Here is a 22,012-nt window from a genome sequence, read left to right on the forward strand (position 1 = left end):
TCATCATGTTTCATTGGTCACAAGTGTGTCATATGCCCATGCCCAAGCCAAAAGGGGTCACAATGCAACCATTAGATTGATTTACTTCTAAACACAGGGATAGGGTAAGCTTTCTATGACTGATATGAGGGAGGAATGGACATCTAAATATATGTGGGATCCTGCTAGTTAAGAAGGAGGAACAGGCTGTTAGATGGGCAACCATCTGTGTCTGCTACATTTGGGACGCAGAGCAAAATACACTTGGCTAAACCGAATTTTTGGCTTGACTGTGGTATGTGCAGAAAATGTTTTAGATTGTGACTTTGGTTATTGAAAATTATTCTGAAATGCATTAGTCCTCTTTCTGCCCTACTGTGTAAAGTGGAATGATACCTTGGGTGCCTCCACACGGAGACCCTCCTCTTCTCCCGCACTTTGAGACCTCCTGCTTTATCTCCATCCTCAGGATGGCAGGAGTAAGGTCATGTCTGTACAGTGGGCTGCTGCCTCCTTGGTCATAGATGATTGGAGCTGAGGTGTATACAGTGGACCCCAGCTGGACCAATCAGCTTCTCTTCTCTGGGAACCTGGAAGGGGGCACCATTTGATAACATCAGTTTCTTCCTGTGGTGGGGCCTGTAACACAAAATTTCCAGAATTTTCAGGCAGCTGTTTTCCTGTGATTTGGGATGTGAAGAAAAGCTGATCTGGGGGAAGGTGAAAATGAAATATACACAGAGACATAGATGCATATTTTTGTTCCAGAGGTCCCCTTGAAGTCCCCTCACTACACACACACACGTGCGAGTGTGACCACGTGCATGTGCACACACACACACACACACACACACACACACACACACACACACACACACACACATCCAGATCCAAGCTAGCTGGAGGCAGCTCGCACTACTTGCAACCAGGTCCTAACTCATACAAGAGAGCACAGCTCCCCTTTTCCGGAGTGACTGAGGACTGCAGCATTTTAGGGTCATCATTAAAAACTTGCAGTTCTTATTAGTCAGAGCTCTGTGTGCAGAAAACAGAAAACCATACCTGTCATAAGTTCAACCCTGAAAGTTGCTACAAAAGATGCCTTTGTTTGATGTAAACTCTAACTATTGGTTCACTTTCTTAACCTTTAACTCTTTTCCCTAAAAGTGTATTTAACCAAAACACTTCACAGTGTGGATGGCGATCAGCGGTCAGGATGTGGGTGGTGTTTGCTGGTAGGAAATGGAACGAACACATATTGAGTTCCAGCAGTTCGCTTTGCATGTATTGTTTACCTGAATCCTCACCACATACTATGCAGCAATCACTATAAAACCATTTAGCAAATGAAGAAGTTTCAAAGAAGCTCATTTTGTTAAGGGGAGGAAGATTTTAAACCCTGGTCTGAGGAGAAGCACCGCTAATGATGCTTTTATTATTGTACTATGATATTTTCATACAGAAAAAGAAAAGTGCCTTGATGGGCTGTCCTGTTAGGTGGATTCTGATTAATGAACTTTTGATTCTGGCTGTTATGAGTATTCACCACATGAATATCAAATATTTCGTATATTCAGGGAAAGAGACAGAGACAAGGAGGATGACCGCCTGCTACCAGATCTATTAAGATATTTCTGCATTTTCTAAATGAATCATTGCCACATCTGGTAGAAATAAAAAAACAACCATTTTTAGCACCTTGTTTATAAAGGTGGAAAACCAAAAGCCAGGTAGATAAGTGATGGGTATAAGATCCTTAGCTGGACCTAGAAACACTTCATAGCCATCTGCTTCTGACTATCTCAGTAGGTGTACATTCTTAGGCTGTTGATTTTTCTTGACTAATTAAAGCTGATTGGAGTCTTAAGAGTTTGGCTTTGTTTTTGTTTTCCCCCATCTTTCACATACTTGAGCTCACAGGCTGTCTTGCTGCTGCCAATTAGCAATAATGTTGGAGAAGAGTTAGTCCCGGCTGTTCCCAGCTCGTATGGGAACCTGTCAGAATGAGATTAGGTAGAATCAGCCAAAACCGAACACTTTCAACGTGGTTTGTTCCTAGCAAGACAATCATGCAAATGTTTAGATAAAAACTCTCCAAAGTTAAAACTGTCACAGACACATAAATCTGCCCCGCCCCTCCCCTGCCTGCCCCGCTGCTCTTCTGTAGACCAGTAAATGCTTCTCAATCCAATGAATGTTTTCTTTGTATTATTTAGATATAAAAAACAAAGCAGTTGACTTGTTTTTCTTCATTATGAACAAATGTCACACCTATATTTTGAGGCATTCCAACATTACAGACATAAAATGTACAAAGGGAAAGTTTGGATTGGAGTTTGTAATACTGTCAGTAGACCTTCCTGTAAATCTTGCCAGTGAACATCTTGAAGAATGTAAACTACAGGAAAACCCCAGTTACTCAAAATGCCCAGGGAATGGGAGATTCCAGGTTATCTTGAAGTTACCCAGAAAATCTTTTTCACATCAGTGCTTGATATTGAAACTTTACTGAAAGCTGAGTTGAATTTCCTGCCCTAAGAAACACAGCTTACTCTGAATGTGATTTAATGTTTTTCTGATACTTGAGGGTCAGGCTGAACCTCAGGCTAAATATTCTGGACCCCAAATCCCATTGTCCAGAAAACAAAACAGGAGATTGGGTAGAATTTGTCCTTGACCCTAGGAAATGGTTTTGAAATTCCTTGAATAAGTTTCTTCTTTCATGTATTTTGTTCCTTTTTCCTTATAGAAGAAAAAAAGTCTGCAAAACTGGGGGATTTACCTATACAAATTCCAGTAAAGATTTAAGTTTTTTTTCATTTAGTCCTGATGAAAGATGCATATGAGGCCTTAGCCATCAGGATTTGAGAGCCATCATTTCCCCCTTGGCCTCAGGCCTGGCACAGGTAGAGCTGGAGGAGAAGAAAGTCCATCCCTTAGCCTTGCCCTCACTCTCACCGCCTCCAATAGAGAACAGAACAGCATGGGTTCTGCACGTGGTCATTTCTTCCCAGATCATTTGTCACTGTCTAGACCAAGGTTTTTCAACCTTGGCACTACTGACACCTTGGACCAGGCAATGCTTTGCTGTAGGAGGCTGTCTTGGGCTCTAGAGATTGTTCAGCAGCATGTCTGGCCTCTACCCACTAGAGGCCAGAGTAGCATTCCCTCCACCTCACCTCCACCTCCACCCCCAACCCCAACTGTGACAACCCAAAATCTCTCCAGACCTTGTTAAATGATCCCTAAAGGGGCAAATGCAAAGAAATAGAGGAAAACAATAGAATGGGAAAGACTAGAGATCTTTTCAAGGAAATTAGAGATACCAAGGGAATATTTCATGCAAAGATGGGCTCAATAAAGGACAGAAATGGTAGGGACCTAACAGAATCAGAAGATATTAAGAAGAGGTGGCAAGAATACACAGAAGATTTGTACAAAAAAGTTCTTCATGACCCAGACAATCACGATGATGTGATCACTCACCTAGAGCCAGACATCTGGGAATGTGAAGTCAAGTGGGCCTTAGGAAGCATCACTACAAACAAAGCTAGTGGAGGCGATGGAGTTCCAGTTGAGCTATTTCAAATCCTAAAAGATGACGCTGTAAAAGTGCTGCACTCAATATGTCAGCAAATATGGAAAACTCAGCAGTGGCCACAGGACTGGAAAAGGTCAGTTTTCATTTCAATCCCAAAGAAAGGCAATGCCAAAGAATGCTCAAACTACTGCACAATTGCACTCATCTCACACGCTAGTAAAGTAATGCTCAAAATTCTCCAAGCCAGGCTTCAGCAATACGTGAACCGTGAGATGTTCAAGCTGGTTTTAGAAAAGGCAGAGGAATCAGAGATCAAATTGCCAACATCCGCTGAATCATTAAAAAAACAAGAGAGTACCAGAAAAACATCTATTTCTGCTTCATTGACTATGCCAAAGCCTTTGACTGTGTGGATCACAATAAACTGTGGAAAATTCTGAAAGAGATGGGAATACCAGACCATCTGACCTGCCTCTTGAGAAACCTGTATGCAGGTCAGGAAGCAACAGTTAGAACTGGACATGGAACAACAGACTGGTTCTAAATAGGACAAGGAGTATGTCAAGGCTGTATATTGTCATCCTGCTTATTTAACTTATATTCAGAGTACATCATGAGAAACGCTGAGCTAGAGGAAGCACAAGCTGGAGTCAATATTGCCGGGAGAAATATCAATAACCTCAGATATGCAGATGACACCACCCTTATGGCAGAAAGCAAAGAAGAACTAAAGAGCCTCTTGATGAAAGTGAAAGAGGAGAGTGAAAAAGTTGGCTTAAAGCTCAACATTCAGAAAACTAAGATCATGGCATCCGGTCCCATCACGTCATGGCAGATAGATGGGGAAACAGTGGAAACAGTGGCTGACTTTATTTTTCTGGGTTCCAAAATCACTGTAGATGGTGACTGCAGCCATGAAATTAAAAGACGCTTACTCCTTGGAAGAAAAGTTATGACCAACCTAGATAACATATTAAAAAGCAGAGACATTACTTTGCCAACGAAGGTCCTTCTAGTCAAGGCTATGGTGGTCATGTATGGATGTGAGAGTTGGACTATAAAGAAAGCTGAGTGCCAAAGAATTGATGCTTTTGAACTGTGGTGTTGGAGAAGACTCTTGAGAGTCCCTTGGACAGCAAGAAGGGCCAACCAGTCCATCCTAAAGGATATCAGTCCTGGATATTCATTGGCAGGACTGATGTTGAAGCTGAAACTCCAATACTTTGGCCACCTGATGCGAAGAGCTGACTCATTGGAAAAGACCCTGATGCTAGGAAAGACTGAGAGCAGGAGGAGAAGGGGACGACAGAGGATGAGATGGCTGGATGGCATCACCGACTCGATGAACATGGGTTTGGGTGGACTTAGGGAGCTAGTGATGGACAGGGAGGCCTGGCGTGCTGCGGTTCATGGGGTCGCAAAGTGTCGGACACGACTGAGAGACTGAATTGAACTGAAAGGGGCAAAATGCTCCCCAGCTGAAAATTACTCGTTTAGATGGAGGCACAATTATTCTTTTTTTTCCCCCTTCTTGTCAAGATTATGAGTTTTCTTGACCTTGGCAAGTAACTGCATAATATATTTCCTGTGTTATTTCATGGAAGAACAAAAATGATTCTCTGATGAAAGTAATATTCTGATTTGAATTGTGTGAGGCAGGCTTCATTAAAACAACTGAAGGTTTGGCATTATTTCTGCAGGGCAGTAGATTTGTTTTCCGCACCAATTCAATCAGAATTGATTTTTAAATACTGAATTTTCATACCTTCCTAAATTTCCTTTGAGGTCATTGTCATTATGGACATCAAGTCAGAGCCTCAGCCACAGTCTCTCGGGTGGTACTGTCATCCTCAATTTCACATTTGCATCCATCGAAGAAATATTTTTACTACTGTTGCTGCTTCCTTATGCTTAAGAGATTTTCACCCGCTGCTTTTTTAAAATCCCTTATTCCCTCTCTCCAATGAATTGAGTCACACTGAAATTAAATTTTCTTAACAAATAGTCTGTAGGTTTAAAAAAAGTCTGCTAAATTGGTGAACTTTGGGGGTTAGCTTTATATCCCTTATTTTAAGCCCACAGAGGTACTTCTGTTATAGAAAGAGGGAGGGCTTAAACTGTTTTCGGATAAGAAGATTTTTTTGTATGGTTAATACTGCAGTGAAAGTCTCTATGCATAAATCTCCACACACACGTCTCAACAGCACTTTCAGCTAAAACTTGAGACGATGAATATAGGTCAAAGGGTATGAATGTTTTAAGTCTCAATACATACTGCCAAATTACCTCCGGAAGGCGGAAGGCGGTGCCCATTTTCAGTCTGTTTACTGGCAATTCTCTTGAAGGGCTTCCGTCTTGTTCTGTCAGCCTCCGGGCCTGCAAAGACATTTCCCATGGGACATTCTCCAGCTATGTCAACGTAATAAGATCCATCTCAAGATATCTGTCAACAGCCTCCCTGGGCCCATCTCAGACCATCTGTCAATGGCAACTCTAATACATTTGGGGAAGATGCTGATGCAGTGGCCAAAAACACGTTTGCAATATTGAATCAGGGTTTCCAATCAGTGAAGTTGCAGAAATGAAATGTGTTAATGGCATGTGACAATCTTAGTCCAATATCCAGAGACTCCTAGAAGGAAAATGTCCTTATAAATTTAACGACAGCCGCAGAGAGGGAGTGTGGATTACCTTTCACATGAATTTTGTAGAGCTCACACCATCCCAACCATGTTGTAAACCTGGCAGCAAGAATTGACTGCCAAACCTTAGCCTCAGGCAAGACTAGGGAGAAAAACACCAGTTTGATGCAGGGCCATAGTACTTGGAAAGGTACAGGGAGGCCACTGGACTCTCACGCATGCAACTGGTACTCTGAGTGGGTTTGTATTCCATGCCACCAAAGACACCTAAGTGTGATAACATATGTGCTCCCAAGAGATGGAAAAAAATCAGCTTTCTTACAGTGTATGAAATGTCTGTAAGTTGGAAAACACTACACTCATATGAGTTTATTACATCTGTCATTGTATTGTTATGTGCTCTGAACTGATTCTAAGATCTGGAATTGAAAGCATCTAGAATCTATCCATTTTATTTTAGATGCACAAAATTGTAAGTGCCAGCAATTGCCTGGTGTCATCCCCTCCCTAAGCCCTCCCTTGAGGGCCACTTGAACTCTAAAGAATCATGGAGCCCAAATCAGCCTTTAGCTTTCAAGAGGCTGATATGTATTTCAAGCATTCAGATGGCCAGGGTTGCCTCCGCCTTCCAGTGGACGATGTGTTCTCTTTTCTCTGTACCACTGGCTAACTGAGTCACATTTTGAAGTGTCACAGGCAAACACGAAGTCCCCAGATATCCAGTCTGTTCTTTAGCTCCCTGGATCGTATCGTCCTTTTGGCATCTAGTCTGAATGAAAGAAACCACCAAAGCCAGAGCAGATAGAAACCACAAAGAACACACAAGAGTCAAAGCCCCGAGCCCACCACTTTGCCAACGAGGCAGACTGGAAAGGCAGGACTGACCTGAATGGCTTCTTGCTACAAATAGATTTAACAAGAATGGGCTGTACTTAGCCACCCTCAGACAATTTCAAAGCATCTTATCTGTTTCTCCTGCATGTGGCTTGTTGAGGATAAGAATGGCCTGAATTTTTTCTGTCAAGGCAACCCAAATGGAGATTAAAACAGCTGAGATTTTTAAAGTAGCTTTGTTGTGCTTAGTCACTCAGTCGTGTCTGACTCTGTGACCCCTTGGACTGGAGCCTGCCAGGCTCCTCTGCTTACCTATGTTATTCTCCATGTAGTAGTTCCAATAATTCGACGAGCCGGGACTTTTTATGTCTTTCAGAGAAGAGGAAACTAAAGCTCAGAGAAGTTAAGTGTCTCACCCAAAGCTACACAGGAAAGCGTTGGCAAAGCCAGGACATGGACCCCAAATTGTCTGACATTCAGGTCGCTGTTCCCTTCATTATAGCATAGTGGAGTCCTGGATTGGGATATTCTCTCAGGACTGGCATCTGAAATAACCTTCTCCCGGCAGATCCACAATCTTTCATCTCTGCCTCAGAGCCGCTATTGAGTTTCTGGAGGAAAAGAAATGGGAAGAAGGTGAGCTATCCAGTCAGAAAAAGAACTCAAGAGATTTTATCACTTTGGTGAAAAAATTGCTATTACAAGGCATGATAGGCTTCCCAGATAGCACAGTGGGAAAGAACCTGCCTGCCAATGCAGGAGATGCCAGAGACACAGGTTCAGTCCTTGATCTGGAAGACCTGTGGAGTAGGAAATGGCAATCCACTCCAGTATTCTTGCCTGGAAAATTCCATGGACGGAGGATCCTGATGGGCTATACTGTCCATGGGCTCGCAAAGGGTTGGACGTGACTGAACACTCATGCATGCACAAGGCCTAGAAATTTGCTTATAAATTTGTGCAAGCTTTATGTGTTAATTTTTCCATCTAAATGAATCCATTCTACTCTACATCAACATATATTCTTTGCCTGTGCCTTCCTACAAGTTTTTGTTCAGTCTCATACTCCTAGGACCTGGGAGTCCTGACCATTTGTGTTACACCTAGAATTTAAAATGCCTTTTATTTTCCCTCAATCTGGAATCACTATGAAATTCAAGGACAGTATGGAAAACCCAAGAATGTATGACTGTGGCAGACACTGGCTGCCCAATTAGGGTTCTATTTCCCAGTCCTCTCTGGCTCCAGCTGAGCCCATGGCTGGAGATATTTCCAAGAGACTGGGAAGCAGTGGAGAAACACTGCTTCAAGCTCCCTCTCTTTCCTTCCACCTGGGTTCAAAGGCAGTGATTCTCAAGCTTGAATATACATCAGAATCAACTGGAAGGCTATTAAAGCATAGATTGCACCCCATCCTTAGAGCTCTTATTCAGCAGATCTGGTTGGGATCTGAGAGTATGAAAGACTTACAAGTCCCAGATGTTGCTGATGCTGCCAGCACAGGGACCGTGCACTGGAAACCACTACCCTGTGGTAATGCCCCAGTGAAATATTGGTTGCACTGTATACTTCTTTGGGGAGCATTTTAAACATTTTGATGCCCAAGCTGCTATTAAAACCAGTGAAATCAGAGTCTCCTGGGGTGGGGCCCACGTATTAGCATTTTGAAGCTCATCAGGTAATTACAAAGTGCAGTTAAAAGTTGAAAACTACCGCCTTAAAGTGGAGTCTCAAGATGGAAAGAACACGGGTTCTTATATCTTTAAGTGTAGGAAAGCTGTCTGTCAGTGGGAAGTCTTCACTTTAGATTGTTATATGAACAAGAAATAAACTTTTATTACATTACCCACTGCTAAAATTCTGGACACGATTTGCTGTTACAACAGTATTATCCTAACTAATACGATAATGATAACTATTAAGAGGAAGATTTCAGAAATTCTCTTTTTACCTTCTGCCTTGTTCTCCTTTGAGAAGGCAAGTATCAGTCTGACTGGTTCTAAGACATTTATTAGCTCACATTTTCTCCTGGTGACATTTCAGTGGAAATAAGGTTACAGCTCATGTAACATAGGTACAGACTCCTTTCCTCGCTCTTCCTTGCAGCCAGAATGGCAGGGCAATATTACATTCCCCTCTTCCCACCCCTTCACTTTCTCTCTCCTTGGACACAGATTTATCCACCCGCCTGGAAGCAGAGTTCTTGATTCAGCCTGACAGGTGTTAAAGTAGATAGATGAGGCCCAAGACTGAGTGACTCATGCTAAGCACTGCATCAAAAATGAAAACTTAAACCAAGTTTCAAGGCTTAGCTCTCCCAGAAAAGGGAGGTCTAGGTCAACCAATCAGAACTTTCCTGCTCAACCCAAGTTACCTGACAGAAGTTACCTTCTCCAAGACTTCCTTTCGCTCCAGGTAAGGGAAGCAACTCTGCTTTCACCAATCAATAAGTGCCCAGTACAACTTCCTTGTGGAGAAGGCAATGGCACCCCACTCCAGTACTCTTGCCTGGAAAATCCCGTGGGTGGAGCAGCCTGGTAGGCTGCGGTCCATGGGGTCGCTAAGAGTCGGACATGACTGAGTGACTTCACTTTCACTTTTCCCTCTCATGCACTGGAGAAGGCAATGGCAACCCACTCCAGTATTCTTGCCTGGAGAATCCCAGGGATGGCGGAGCCTGGTGGGCTGCCGTCTATGGGGTCGCACAGAGTTGGACACGACTGAAGCCACTTAGCAGCAGCAGCAGCACAACTTCCTTGTACCCACTCACTTTGGTCTATAAAAATCTCTTGCCTTATACAATGCTTTGGAACCCCTTTCCAGCTGCTAGACTGGATGCTTCCCGATTCCGGCATGACTGACTAAAGCCAGTAAGATCTTTTAAAACTTATTCAGTTGAATTTTGTTAACACAGGACTTGAGCAGCCACTGGGCAAGTATTCTGAGCAAAAGTGACACAATGCTTTCTTTTCCTTCCCTGACGTACGTCAAAAACCAAAAATCAAAACTAAACCAAACCACAACAATAAAAAACCTGATCCAACATACATCAGCCGTGTCAGAAAATATGGAACTAGAAATCCACACTGGTTACATCTGAGAATTGAAATCAAATGATAAGGAGAAAGACAAACCATGAAGTCCATCCTTACTTACTTGAATTTGCATTAGGTTTTGAACCAAAGTTCTCTCTCAAAATAAACTGTTTCTTGTTGCCGGCATAGGGGCACTGCAGGGAGATATAGTTGGTAGGCCAAGGCAGGATTCAAGTGATTCGGGGTCTCCTGACCAAATGTCTTTGTATACCATCCCTCAGCTAAAAAAAAGTGATGCAATCCAGATGGTAACATAAGCATTTAAAAGACATAGTGACCAAAGAAATGACATGTGTGACTTTTTGAGGAATCCAACCCATGTCTATGTTCTCTTTAAGGCAGGCCCAGCAATCACTTGAATAATAAACTACAAAGATCCCCCACCCCCATAAAAATGTCAGCATTAGATGGAAGGGAAGGAAAGGTTAATGGCTCTAAAAACACATTTTATAGATTCTGCCTTCTCATGATAAATGTAAAGGGACAAATACTCTCAGGTGAGAATTGCTTTCCTGCTTGAAGGACTGTGATCTGCTTCCTCTCCAGCTGTTCTTATTCTTGGAGCTTCCTCTCAACTTCTCTTGCTGCTGCTGCTGCTAAGTCGCTTCAGTCCTGTCCTACTCTGTGCGACCCCATAGACGGCAGCCCACCAGGCTCCGCCGTCCCTGGGATTCTCCAGGCAAGAATACCTGAGTGGGTTGCCATTTCCTTCTCCAGTGCATGAAAGGGAAAAGTGAAAGTGAAGTCGCTCAGTCATGTCCGACTCTTAGCGACCCCATGGACTGTAGCCCACCAGGCTCCTCCGTCCATGGGATTTTCCAGGCAAGAGTACCGGAGTGGGGTGCCATTGCCTTCTCCGCTCAACTTCTCTTAGTGGAAGATAAACAACGCTTTAAGTTGCAAGCAACAAAATCCAACCCAAGACAGCAGGAGCCCAAGGAAAATCTCCTGAATCACATAACTGAGCATCTGGAAACAAGGCTTGCTTCAGAGATAGACTAATTCCCAGGCTCAAGCACTGTCTTCAAGATCCAGAATCGCTTTCTTTTCCTGCCTTGACAATATTTGCAGACAGGAACTCCCTATCCATAGTGAGATGTTTACAGGGTCTCCAACCTCACACCTCTCATTGAAGTGCAGCAAGGTAGAGTGGAAGTCTCCTTCCCAGAATTTTCAGGGAACTCCTCATTGCCTTCCTAATTGGCTCTACTTAAGTCACATGATTACCAGTGAGCCAATCATTGGCAGCCAAGGAAATCCAACGCTCTGATTCGCTTAGGCCTAAATCACATGCTCTATTCCTGAGCCTGGGCTCTAATCCTTATAGAATCACTTGACTGAGAAAGGTAAGCTGCTGCTGCTGCTAAGTCGCTTCAGTCGTGTCGGACTCTGTGTGACCTCATAGACGACAGCCCACCAGGCTCCCCCGTCCCTGAGATTCTCCAGGCAAGAACACTGGAGTGGGTTGCCATTTCCTTCTCCAATGCATGAAAGGGAAAGGGAAGTCGCTCAGTCATGTCCGACTCCCAGCGACCCCATGGACTGCAGCCTACCAGGCTCCTCTGTCCATGGGATTTTCCAGGCAAGAGTACTGGAGTGGGTTGCCATTGCCTTCTCTGAGAAGGGTAAGGGCTGGTGTGAAATGGAGCAGGAACTTGTGGTCCTTGCCACCTGCCCCCAAGTTCTCTGCCTACCTTCTGTCTGTGGAAAAACTTTCAGAGAAGTGAGAATATGCAGAAACTAAGGCAAACCGTCAAAGGAGACCAAATAATAATAGTTTGGTCATTAAGCATAATCTACCAGCCAGGGATTGAACCCAGGTCTCTCGCATTGCAGGCAGATTCTTTACCAGCTGAGCCACAAGGGAAGCCCAAGAATACTGGGGTGGGTAGCCTATCCCTTCTCCAGAGGATCTTCCCGACCCAGAAATCAAACCGGGGTCTCCTGCATAGCAGGCGGGTTCTTTACCAACTGAGCTATCAGGGAAGATGGTAAGCATAATCAAGGGCCTCTAATTCCTTCTCAAGGGCTATATCCTGAACCTTATCCTGTGAGCTGTCTTATAGATACTGAAACCCTTACCAGGTAGAAGTTAACTACATGATGACCAGACTGTAGCCTTGACATAAGCTGCTACAACTTTGAGAACTGGCCTTAAGGAAATGGGAACAAACCAACCCTGGGACAAAACTAACTTAAAATAATCAAGATGGCGCTGATCAGACCACTAATGGCCAATTTCAGGATGACTGTCAGAGCTGATTGTGTTGTTTCTGCATGTAGCCCCCTCTTTTAGCCTATAAAAGCTCTTGCCCATTAAATGTTGGGGGTGGGCAATCAGCCTTTGGATGGAAGTCCACCCTCCCCACCAGTTGCTGGCATCCAAAATAAAGCAAACTTTCCTTTCCACCAACCTTGGTTCTTTAATGGCTTTTGAGTGACAAGAAGCCAGATCCCACTTTCTGTTAGAGATGAAATTGTCAAAAGATGAGGGAATGGATTCTGAATGACCAAAAATCCACAGATGGCTGCCATGGTACCCCTAACTTTCCAAGTCAGCTCCAGAAAATTCTTTAACTGTTTCCCCCAAGAGGCAGTTCAGCAGGCGCATCTAATTTCCTATACAGCTTTTCCAACTAACTAGTGGGAATAAAAGCTGATGATAGAAGGGGAAAGATGGAGGCAAGACCAAGCCTATAAGTGACCAGAACCCAGGGGCAGAGATTTCCAGGGAAGAAAAAGATTGCTGGAATGAGGGCTGTGTTACCAGATTCGATTGTCATTACCCAGACAGAGCAGCCCACGACATAGGAACTGGACACTAAGGATCAGAGAGACTTTCTTTCCGGGGAGACTGATCAGGCGGATGCTTCTTCCCCTGTTAGCTCCGGGCCACTTCTCTTCCTCCACTCTCTTGACACACACATAGATCCTTTTATGATGCTCCATGGAAACCAGAGATGGAATGAATCAAAAGTGGTCAGAGGAACCATTGTTTGCCCTTGTAAAATAACTGAACCCTTGTTAATTTGTTGCCAGCCTTACATCTCTCCCGGAGAGATCCCCATTGGATGGAGCTTGTAAACAGGAAACTTGAAAGCCTCAGTCATCCTTTGTATTACTTATTGTTTGTGGGCAGCTGCAGGGGATTCGCCACCACAGAGCTTGTGCTTGGGGGGTTGAATCCTAGTTGGGAGATGAGCAGTGTATATTTCTAAGACAGAACACTCAGAGGAGAAACTTCTTCAAAAAGAAAGTAGAAATGTGGCTCAGGGAATGAGGGAAGAAGCAAGTTTAAAGTAGGGGAAAGATTTGCCAGAATGGTAAAATAACTCTTAATTTTATTTGGTGTACAATCAGCAGGCCCCCGCACTGTGGCCAGAAGAAAATGTAAAAATCCCTTCATTTCCTCTAGTACTGCTGAAGATGGGCTACCGCTGTTGAGAATACTGAAACATTGGAGTAATAGAAATAAATTGCAAGGTGGAGTGTACTTCAGAATGACGTCTGTCTATGTCCAAGGGGACCTTTATTGCGAAAATGGTGCTTAGTGAGGGTTAGGAACTAGCATTCTGGTGCCAGACCACCTGGGTGTGAATCATAGATAGCTCTCATACTCACTAGCTGTGAGACTTTGGAGACATATACCACTTAGTCTTTCTCTGCCTCAATTTCCTCATCTGTAACTTGGGAATAATAGTAGTACTGGGTTATTGCAAACACTAAATGAATTAGTATATGTAAAGTACTTAGAAAAATGACTAGCTCATAGCAAGGGCTTGTATATATTGAGGGCTTCCCAGGTGGCACAGTGGTAAAGAATCTGCCTGCCAATGCAGGAGACACAAGAGATGCTGATTCAATCCCTGAATCGGGAAGATACCCTGGAGTAGGAATTGGCAACTTGCTCCAGTACTCTTGCCTGGAAAATTCCATGGGCAAAGGAGCCTGGCTGGCTACAGTTAATGGGTTCGCAGAGTCGGATACAACTGAGCAACTGAGTGCGCGTGGACACACACACACACACACACATTGTGAGCATTAAATATGTTATTATATGTAAAGTACTTAGAAAAATGACTAGCTCAGAGTAAACTGTTGTTGGACCATAGTAAGTACTTGTATGTATTAGCTATCATTATTACTAACCACAGAAGTAAATGCAGCAACTTAGTAGAACCTTATTGTATTTTCTGTATTTCTTTACCCAGGGCACAGGGTCTCCTCTATGTGGCAGACAAGGGCTGATCCCAGCACGAAGGCAATTCCTTACTAAGTCTGTATTTCCTCGGGAATGCGGATGCTTGTCAGAGTGGGTGCCTGTGTATCCAATATCATGCCTGTCTAAGGACCCAGCAGCATCATCTCATTCTCCGTACTTGGATCCTCCTCTTACCAGCATGATTAACAACTGAATTTTCTCAGAAACTCTTCCTGAAGAGGTATGAGCTCAACCTTTAACTTCAGAAGTTTCCTTATGGCTGAGCACAGTGGTCAAATATCAGTATGGTTCTCAAATTCTGGAACTTTTCAGTATAGATCTCCAAATCTGGGTTATTTTTCCCTTCTTTGAAATGCAGACCCTGTGGGACTGGGACCTTGGTGGTGTTTGTTCACCGATGTACCTCTGTCTAGTCTCGGGTAGGCACTGGATTTGCTTATTGAGTGAATAAATGTGTGACTGGACGGAGTCAGCCTTGACTTTTACTTCACAAAGAGCATCAACCTCCCAGTCCAGGTTGGGCTTCACCCAGTTCCATTTTCTCAGCGATGACTGGCCCACGGGGGAGCTCAGAGTTGCTGGTGCTTTCAGCAGCCTTCTAGGGTCTCCATTCCAATTCTCAGTAGCTAGTCACCCCTTACCCCCTCAAATGCCCAAAGTACATTAAAGTGTAGCCTAAATCTCTTCAGGAGGGAAAAAAGGTTTTCTTTAAATAAAACACAAAATCAAGCAATATTGCTTGTGAAGCAAGCAATTTACCAAACAAAACATCTCTCACAGTAGGGACCAAACAGATTCCTAAGTACATTCAATAAACATCAAGGTGTTATTTTCTAGGTTATTTGATTCTGTGGGGTCTCTGTACCTTCATTACGTTGAGCTGTTTTACTACTTTGTAGTAACTAATCAATGCCAACGCAAATAATTCTTTTCTGTAGATGTATATAAGAAGTTTCTCTTGCTTCTTATCAAACTACCACAAATTTAACAACTTACGGTAACATCTGTTTAGTATCTTGAATTTCCTGTAGGTCAGGAGTCCAGGCTGTCACTGGGTCTTCTGCCCAAGTTCTCATCAGGCTGACTTCCAGGTGTTGACCTGGCCTCATCTGGGCCTTGGGTTCCAGTATTGCTGGTGGCTGGCAGGATTTATCTTGCAGTCCTGCTTTCTTGCTGGCAGTCAGTTCTCAGATTCTAGAGGCTGCCTGCCGTTTCCTGTCACGTGGCCTCCGCTACTTGGCAATTTGTTTCTAAAAGGCCAGCAGAATCTTTCACACTTCAAATCTCTTCCTTTGGGAAGGATCCAGTATCTTTTGAGGGTTCACTTGATTAGGTCAGACCCATTCAGGCTGATTTCCTTTGTTATTAATTCAGAGTCTCAGAGATTTAATTACACCTGCAAAATCCCTTCACTTCACCTTTGTCATCTAATGTAACCTAATCATAAGAAATTCATCATAGTCACAGTTTTCTCAGTCCTGCCCATGCTCCAGGGGAGGGGATTATTCAGGATGTATACATAGGGGGGCTTCCCAGGTGGCACTAGTGGTAAAGAACCCACCTGCCAATGCAGGAGTCATAAGAGATATGGGTTCAATCCCTGGGTCGGGAAGATCCCCTGGAGGAGGGCATGGCAACCCACTCCAGTTTTTTTGCCTGGAAAATCCCCATAAACAGAGAAGCCTGACAGGTTGCAGTCCATATGATCTCAAGAGAGTTGGACACGACTGAAGCAGCCACGCACACATATACCAGGGGGCAGACAGCTTAAAGTTCTTCCTACCCCAACATGCAAATAGTTGTGAAAATTGTCCCCACCAGCTTCCATCAAGCCAGTTTTGCATCTAATAAACAAATTTATATCAGCCTATATGTGTACGCATCTGCTTTTTTAATTCTCCCTTGAGCCCACTGTATCATTTTAACAGTTCCTTAATGAACAAGTCAAACAAAATCTTTGACACGTGTTCATTTTTTATTTGTATGAGTCGAGATTTTAAAAATATTATCAGCTAACTTAACATTTAAAATATATTTAAATTTTTATTTATTTGTCTGTGCCAGGTCTTAGTTGCAGTTAGTTGTGGCATGTGGGATCCAGTTCCACTAGCAGGGATCGAACCCGGGGCACAGAGTCATGGCCACCAGGTAACCAAGGAAGTCCCTTGACATCACTTTTATAATAATTCTTTTCATAGTTTCTCTTACAACAGATGTGTTGCTTACTTTTACATGCATAACTAAAGGGCTCTTTCCCACTTCCAGAAATTACCTCAAACAAGTATTCAAGTTGTCCCTCTTGACACAGAATACCATTTGCTGTTTTGAAAGAATGGTGTTTCTAGATTTTACTGATCTCACTTTAAGTGAGTCAGTCCTGGCACCCAATAACACTACTATTGTCTTAGCATTAAAAGGGGCAAATAACAGCCCCACCTTACCACCTTTTGATTAACTTCCTTGCTATGGACAAAAAATTATCAAAGGTCCCTGCTGACACTTTCTCTTGGAATCCTAATATTCTATGATTTTGATACTGGGATGTACAAAGAATCTTCTCCCCTTTGTGTTCAAAATGAGGCTCTTTTCTCACTACTAGCAGTGATTTTGAGGGAAAAAATTGTCAGCAAAATTAGGGAATACCTACTTGTGCTTAGCATGGTGACTGATACATGATAGGTGTTCAGTAAACAGCAGCCTCTTCTTCCTTTCCAGCCTCACTGTGGTGAAGAGCCATGAGAGAAAAGACATGGGTTCCCTCCTTATCTTGGGATCAAGCCCCTTGAAGGCAGGACAGATGTCTCCTGAGCGAGTATGGCTCATAGCTCACTCCTGCTTGCCTTCCTAAGCAAAGAAAAATCGTGCTTTGGTCAGAGAAGTAAATGAAAGCATCATGCCAGTTAAATAGTACATAATAGCTCTATCAGCATATGGTCTTCTCCAGTCTGCTCACTGTGTGATGTGTGAATGCTTATTGGGCCTACCCAGTCAGACTCCATAAACTGTGAAAAACGGAAGGAATGATTTTGATCAGTCTGGCAGAGTACAAGGCCGCAGGAATTGTATCTTGGTTCCTTCTTTCCCTGTCAGCAGCCAGGCTGACATTCTGGACAATCATAACAAAACAGTTTTCCTGTCTATGTTTAAAAGGTATCCATCCAGTCTTTATAACTGTTTCCCCTAGTCCACTCCCCATGTTACCTCCCTCTCAAGTTCCCCTGTCATGGCCCCTGTCTTCAAAAGCAAAGACTGTACCATCATAGCTTTTGCCTCCAAAGCCATTAGCAAATGTTGAGTATGTTTCAACAAGGTATGTTCTGGGGAGAGAGCAAGTCCATGACAGCCTTTATCCATTTTTCATTACTACATGGTAAGGATGACACAACAAGCTAATTTAGGAAAAGCATTAAAGAGGGAGCTTAAGATGAGGGAGGAGGTCTAGCTTGCAACCTACAACTTGAAAAGGCATTCAAGTGTGAGAAATGCAAATCTGTGAAATTGCTTCCAGATCCACTGTAGATTGTTAGCCAATTATATTGATTAGTTTTATGTAACTTATTTGTTAGAATTTCTGCTAATGGACACTTCTGAATCATCTTCTGCATTTAGTGTAGCTAATACTCATGGATCAAGTCGTTGGCTTATAGGTTATCTGCTTTGCTGCTAAATGATTCTCTATGATTGCTTTTTTTCGTTACACATTTTTAATCCTGGAGAAGCTTCTATTGTTTCCCATTACACTAATGGAAATTATTGATATGGAAATTACCAGACACTGAGCTTACAAATTCTATGATACACAACAGCATTCCATTTCTTCAAGTGGTAGAATTGTTCCTGTATAATTAGCAGTAAATATTGACATGTCAGTGAAATTAGTTAATTAACTTAACTCAAAGCAAAAGAAGAAACATCTTTAGAAAGGAAAGGAAATACCAAATATTTTGCATTACTGTGCATACTTTGTTAAAAATAAATATAGTAAGTTTGGTATTTATGTTTAACACTTTGGGTTGAAAACTCTTCAGCACCCCTAAGGTAAACACAAGGGTGTTTTTGATTATAGTTTCTGTAAACATGCCCATGTTACAGATAGAAAAATTAGCCTCATCATTGCTAATATCCGTGTTGGGTTGTCCAATATGGTGGCCACTAGCCAGAAGTTTCTGTTGAACTCTTGAAATATGGCTAATCCAAATTAAGATCTGTTGTAATTATAAAATGTACACTGAATTTTGAAGACTTAGTATGAAAAAAAAGAATGCAAATACCTTGTTAACATTTTAATGTTTATGGAGCATTTTTTTTTTTTTTAATAAATTTATTTATTTTAGTTGGGGGCTAATTACTTTACAATATTGTAATAGTTTTTGCCATACATTGACATGAATCAGCCATGGGTTTACATGTGTTCCCCTTCCCGGACCCCCCACCCACCTCCCTCCCCATCCCATCCTTCTGGATCATCCCATTGCCCCGACCCTGAGCCCTTGTCACATGCATCGAACATGGAATGGTGCTCTGTTTCACATACGACAATACACATGTCTCAATGCCATTCTCCCAGAACGTCCCACCCTCACCTTCTCCCTCAGAGTCCATAAAAATTGTTCCATGCATCTGTGTCTCTTATTCTGTCTCGCATATAGGGTTATCGTTACCATCTTTCAAATTCCATTATGGAGCATTTTAATGTTCAATATGTTGAACATTCAATATGTGGAAATAACAGTATTTTAAATAGTCAATAATAATAAAATGTACTATTGAAATTAATTTCATCTCTTTCTCTTTTCTATTTTTTTTTTTTTTTTTTGACTACCAGGAAGGTTTAAGCTATACGTGATTCACATTCTGTTTCCACTGGACAGCGCAAGTCCTAATTTGGTAGTGTCTAGTGCTGTGCTGGCCAATAAAGTAGCAAATAGCCCCACATGGCAATTATGTTTCATTCTAAATTACTTAAAATTAAATTCCATTTAAAATTCAGTTCCTCAGTTGTACCAGGCATATGTCAAGTGCTGTGGCTAGTAGCTACCATTCTGGACAACACAGGTAGAAAGGACAGAGTCCTGGAAAGTTCTACTGGAAAGCGCTGGTCTAGCTCATCACTGAGCAGGCACTGCAATTGAGAATGCCTCTCTGCTAAACCCTTGTCCACTGAGATTGTAATGAAAATAAACATGTCATTGTAAAGGTAAAACTGTGCAAATAGTGATAGCAGGTGGGTGACAGTGATGGTTATTAAATAAGGGATTTGTCCTTCGAAATTCTCCTCTTCTAAGTGCTGCTCAGGATAAAACTTTACAATGTTCATCCATTTGGGTGACCACCTAATGTTGATGGACAGAAAAGATGTGAATTAGGTGGAAAAAACTAGAAACAATTAGGATGTTTTATTAAGTATTAGTCAACATGAGCTTCCATGTCAGCTCTAATACCCTCTTTGAAGGGCCCTGGTATGTGATGTCCAAAGAAGTTAGGCTGCAGAACAGGCTCTATGTCTACCAGCCAGAGGACACCAGTGTTTGATCCCCTGGGCTGCTGCCCTGAGGTTAAGGGAGTCATGAGCAGGATCTGTTGGTCTAGAGGTTAGGGGCCTGCTCTCTGGATGGTGAGGTCACAGATGTGAAAGTAAGCATTTAAGGGGAAATTTTTATAAAGTCGTGAGTCAAAATGCTTCTTAAACCAACACCTTCAGAATCACAAGCCCAAATTCATTTCTTTAGTCTCCTTTTGATTCTGTCTGTGATCTCTTCTCCCTAGAACCAGAAAAGGTCCAGGCATAGTCCAAAAAATAAGAGCAGGAGATAAAGGGGAAAAGAACCAGAGTTTCTCTTTTGCCTTCTTTGTCACCCTCTCCTTTTTGTGATGAAAAGGGGATAGGCGTCACGTTTATTTAACGTATACACAAAGACAGGCGTCCCTGTTGACTCAGACAGTAAAGATCCTCCTGCAATACAGGACACCCAAGTTCGATCCCTGGGTCGGGAAGGTCCCCTGGAGAAGGGAATGGGTGCTCACTCCAGTATTCTTCCCTGGAGAATTCCATGGACAGAGGAGCCTGGCAGGCTCCATGGGGTCACAAAGAGTTGAGTGACTAACACTTTCACTTCACTGCATGCACAATGGAGTTGCACTTCTGTTTCCTTTTTTTTTGTTATTGTTCTTCCAGAAGTGAAGATACCAAGGGAATTAGTTATGATTGTCTTGTTTGCAGAGAAGGAAAGCAAGCCTCGGAATGGTTAAGTCCATCATCCAAGATCACTAGCTGGTTAGTAGCTAAGCCAGAACTTAAACCCAGATCTCCCTCAAGCCAAACTCTGTTTTACATAAAAATACCTCTCTAGGACAGGCTTCCCAGGTGGTGCTAGTCGTTAAGAACCTGCCTACCAATGCAGGAGACATGAGATGCAGGTTCGATTCCTGGGTCAGGAAGATGCCCTGGAAGAGAGCATAGCAACCCACTCCAGTATTCTTGCCTGGAGAATCCCATAGACAGAGGAGCCTGGTGGGTTACAGTCTATGGGTTCACACAGAGTTGGACATGACTGAAGTGAGTTAGCACACACAGCACACACACCTCTCTGGGGCACCCAAGATCTGGCACAAGGGGATTTCTTTTGTCAGCATTAAGGTGGGCATAAGTGAGTTAATACTGTCTATTGCTTCTGAGGTGCATTACTGTGCCTGTGGGAGTCTCCATGGACTGGAGTACAGAGGCTGAGAACCTTTGTTTTGTCACGGATAAATGATCTGCAGACACTTAATCCTGGTTGCATATCCTCATCTGTAAAGCTGTTGGCATGTTTGCACTGAGTGGATCGTTCTATGCCAGTTTAGCTTCCCGTGGCAGTTTGGGATTTTTTTTTTCTTGAAGATTTTATAAAGCTGAGTATAAAATGAGAATGTTTTCATAAACGCTTAAGCATCTTTAGCGAGGCTAATTTATAGAATTTAAATGTTCCTCTTAGGCAGTTTAAACCCAAATTCCCCAGCAGCAGAGAGTGGGGGCTGAGAAACAGGAAACTGCTCCGTTTCATTGTTCATGCTCAACAATAAAAAATTAAATGGCCTAAAAAGTGCAAGCCAGAGAGAAATTTTTAGATAGACATTCTCTCCTCTGAACTTGAGTGATGGTGATGAACACAAAAATTGGATGTGTCTCTTCTTCTCGCCGCACCCTCCCCCACCCCCACTGAGCCTGGCCGTCATGTCTTGGACCTCTGGGGTGACCCAGTCTGCAAGGCATAGTGCTAGCCACGGTACCTAGCCAGTCACTCAGGTCACCTTCACCAGGAGCTGCCTTCTAGCCTTCCCTTGGGAAAGGCAGGACCAGCAGTGAAGAACTGTTCTGGGCAGCCACAGCCAGGCCCTTCTGCACCGTCAGCTAGAGAGCTTAGCACTCAGCCAGAGTCTGCAGGAATTTTCCCATGGTAAGACTCTTTTTGAGCTACTTTCTGCTTCTATTTTATATCCTCATCCCTGGTTTAGTGCCTGTTTTTGTTTCCAAATTATGAGATGGCATGAAATCTGCCTTCTCTTTTCTCCTGTGGAGCCAGGCGGTGTATATAAATAAGTAGGTGTATAATACATTAAAAGAACAGATCTTTCTCCTTGTTTCTTATCTATGGCTTTAGGAGTTCAATGCCTTCCTTTTGTCTCTTGTCCCTTAACCCCCATCACATGCAAAGGATGC

At 43.0% G+C, this 22,012-nt stretch overlaps 2 long non-coding RNA genes across 2 annotated transcripts; one reads left to right on the top strand and one right to left on the bottom strand.

Annotated features, from left to right (window-relative positions):
* Positions 1–1,667: 1,667 nt before the first annotated feature.
* Positions 1,668–11,430, bottom strand: LOC145527149 (uncharacterized). The gene is made up of 4 exons (XR_014069536.1): positions 11,215–11,430; positions 7,309–7,607; positions 5,807–5,896; positions 1,668–1,974 (listed from the first exon to the last, which is right to left on the bottom strand). It is a non-coding gene; the product is annotated as an uncharacterized LOC145527149 (long non-coding RNA).
* A 124-nt stretch (positions 11,431–11,554) lies between these two features.
* On the top strand, positions 11,555–18,224 carry LOC145527150 (uncharacterized). The gene is made up of 3 exons (XR_014069537.1): positions 11,555–11,716; positions 14,303–14,533; positions 16,378–18,224. It is a non-coding gene; the product is annotated as an uncharacterized LOC145527150 (long non-coding RNA).
* Positions 18,225–22,012: the final 3,788 nt, after the last annotated feature.

This window comes from Giraffa tippelskirchi, chromosome 11 (genome assembly GCF_054371585.1).
Source record: "Giraffa tippelskirchi isolate mGirTip1 chromosome 11, T2T-mGirTip1v1.2.pri, whole genome shotgun sequence".
In the NCBI taxonomy this organism is placed as follows: domain Eukaryota; kingdom Metazoa; phylum Chordata; class Mammalia; order Artiodactyla; family Giraffidae; genus Giraffa; species Giraffa tippelskirchi.